This window comes from Platichthys flesus, chromosome 14 (genome assembly GCF_949316205.1).
Source record: "Platichthys flesus chromosome 14, fPlaFle2.1, whole genome shotgun sequence".
NCBI lineage: Eukaryota > Metazoa > Chordata > Actinopteri > Pleuronectiformes > Pleuronectidae > Platichthys > Platichthys flesus.
The window spans coordinates 19,429,194-19,432,371 of record NC_084958.1 but is presented as its reverse complement, the minus strand read 5'-3'; the positions used below and the strand labels follow the sequence as shown (position 1 = coordinate 19,432,371).

Sequence of the window (3,178 nt, the reverse complement as noted above, 5' to 3'; positions counted from 1 at the left end):
TTTTCCCTGATAACCACGGCCAGACGTGTAAGTGTACGTCTGCTGACTCTGAGAATTCATTTATTAGATTAAACCGGGGAGACCAAATGTTTTCTGATGAAACGCAGATGGGCTGCAACACGGTAACACGCTAACGACTGCAGGCGGTCTCCTGGGTTTACCATCTTCTGGTAAAAATCAAAGAGGAAGTCAAGGAATAAGCAGCATTTAACTCAGTTTAATAAACTGATTAAAAACAGAGATGCTCCACGAACAAAATACAAATAAAGAATTGGCAGAAATGAGCTAAATTCCACTTCTGAGAAAAAATATAAACGAGAAAAAATACCACCCATCTCACCAAAAGGGATAAATTGAAAAGGCTAGTTAATGGAAACCCTGGGGCGAAGGGGAGATTAACCGAAAACATCTATTGAACAGTTGCTCTTTTTCCTTTGTAGAACAGATTGCAACGATAACCAAAAAATATTGTTCGAATATTGAAAAATAAATGTTTTTTCTTTTCAATGAAGACCATGAAAACTGAATATGTTTACTTCAAAGCCTTAAAATCATTAATGCATGTTAACTTGACCAACACATCATTATTCTCCCCATTATGCAGCAGGACACATTTATTACCACATGAAAACTACTGGTTGTCATTTCTGTTGTGAAATACAACATGACGCTGGAGCCAGTTTCTATAGATAAATGTTAGAAAGCCTATAACTTATCACTGTGTTGATAGAACCGGCGCACAAACATCTTCACACTGGTAATTTCCCTGTATGTGCTATGCAATTTGGTTTCAGAATAAAACCACAGGAGCAGCCGCTTGGTAATACATGTTGTTGTTATATGTCGGACAGCAGAATATCACTCCAGTGTTGTTTTACATATTTTTGAGACATGAATCTACATCACGTATTTCATTCATTTCTCATTGTTCAGATTTCAATATTAGTCGATTTGGTTCCTTACCCAGAGCAGCTCAATCTCCACAGGTGCAGATCTGTGTGTGCTCTCTGGTTCTCTCCCTTTTGTCTCACTTTGAAGCAGATTAAACCGGGAATAATGAAACAATTATTACACAGCTCATGACTCACGTGTAATCAAAAGACTTGTGTTAAAAAACAAGGTTTGAACCCTTGACTCCCAACTAGCCTTTTTTAAACATGGACTACTTGAGAGAAAGGACTGAATAGAAGTCAGTAATCATTTCTGATGCAGTGAAAGATTTGCAGTTTTAATAAAAGTGCAGGATTTTCACCACTTTTTAGATTTCTCATGTTTCATTAAAATTTCTTGAATTTCTCATGGCAGTAAACAGAACCTGTGTATGTCATATTTATCTTTTGGGTAACAAGGTACACAATATCACCACCACTCTAAATACCACAGGCAATGACTTCCTCTGCCCGTGAATTTCACAAGTAAACGATAATCTGACCACCAATCAGCGCTGACTCCTGCTGCTCGTGTATGTTCTGGTTTCACTGGACTCCGATGCTGTGTCTCGATACAGGGACCAGCTCTTGTGGAGGAACGGGTTTACAGCGCAAGGACTCATGGGAAATGTTGGCTATTTATAAATCCACCCGGTCGAGACTTTCTCATCTGGCGCCGTGGCTTAGTTGGTAAAGCGTCTGTCTAGTAAACAGAAGATCCTGGGTTCAATTCCCAGCGGTGCCTTTATGTAAATTATTTAATATTCCTCACTCCTTCACCCTGTATACTGCTGCTAGCACTTCATTTTGATTTAAATTGTTTCACTATTTTATATGTCACGAGTTTCATGTCATATTATATGTTATGTTAAATGTTGTATGTTATTTTTTTTATCTTGGAATGCCCGTCTACTGCATAGATGTTGCCGGCCAGGTCATAAGAATTTCACTGCTCTGATGACGCTGTTATTTGGTGCATGTGACAATAAACTTTGATTTGATTTGATTTGATATGAAGGAGGCATTTGTCTGGAGGAGTCTTTGAAATGGGTCTAGCTGCACCTCTGTGATGCAATCGGTCTTGAAAATGTATCCCCTGAATGAGAATTGTGACCATATCACGAGAAAAAAATGTCAAAATCAAGAAGAAAGTTGTTATAATACAAGAATAAAGTCATAATTTAATGGGCAAGTCATAGTATTTTGAGAATAAATAACTATATTTTAGGTTATATGTTCCACTCCTCTTCCTCCAAGTCTGTTTAAATATGTTTATGCTTAAATTGATCCACATTCCTCATTTGAACGCAGGCAACAGGCAGATATCAGATACCCCCCCCCCCCCCCCCCTCAAAAGATTACATGTACCAGATAATCCATTCAAAATTACAAACTATACAGAATACACTAACTGTCACTAAAAGCCAGTGTTCCCATCATTTCTCTGCTTCACCTTAGGATTCTTGCTCATATATATATGCTATTTGAATGACACTGTAATGTAGACCACGCTATAGGTTCTGCTTTATGTATTTCATTCTCTCAACAACCTCTCAAAGCCATGAATCACATTCACACACATTCTCCACAGCGATTGCAGTGTTTTGACAGAGGAAATTTAGATGGGAGGAGCCCGGAGATTGAACCACCGAGCACTTAGTGGACGACCCGCTCTACCTCCCAAGCCACAGCCGCCCCACGACTCAGCAGGAAAGTAAATGCACCAGTATTAAATCCGCCTTCAAACCTTCAAGTACTAACAGAGGGGGTTCTCGATAGAAATGAATCTCTTTACAAGTAATTTCTCTCGTCTGATTTCCCCATAGAGTTCAGTATAAAAAATTAATAAGGAGGAACAGCTGATAAAGGGACCCATGTATGAGGCTTCATTCCAGGAGTGTTATGGTTAGAGAATGATTTGGTGCTGTAGACGTTTTTTGATTTGCAGGAATTTAGCCGACCGTTTAATCCAAGTTACGGCAATAATTAATAACAGGAAAAAGTTAAAAGTGCGAGTATTGTTCCAATACTCAGATGGATATAATTTGTTAAATTGGCTGAGGAAGATAGGATTCATTATTCGATATGTCATTCATTCCTTAATGAAACATCCCTGCGCAGGAAGCAGCATATCTCCTGTGTTACCTTCAATACAAGGATAGTACTGAAAAAACCTGATTGGACCAAGTTTATTCGATGTCTGGAAAAGACAAAGCCCGGTGGCCCTCGATGGACTCTTTAGCGCCGTG

The 3,178-nt window shown here is 38.9% G+C and overlaps 1 non-coding gene across 1 annotated transcript; it reads left to right on the top strand.

Moving 5' to 3' along the window:
* Window positions 1–1,601: 1,601 nt before the first annotated feature.
* Window positions 1,602–1,674, top strand: trnat-agu (transfer RNA threonine (anticodon AGU)). Its single transcript has one exon. It is a non-coding gene; the product is annotated as a tRNA-Thr (tRNA).
* Window positions 1,675–3,178: the final 1,504 nt, after the last annotated feature.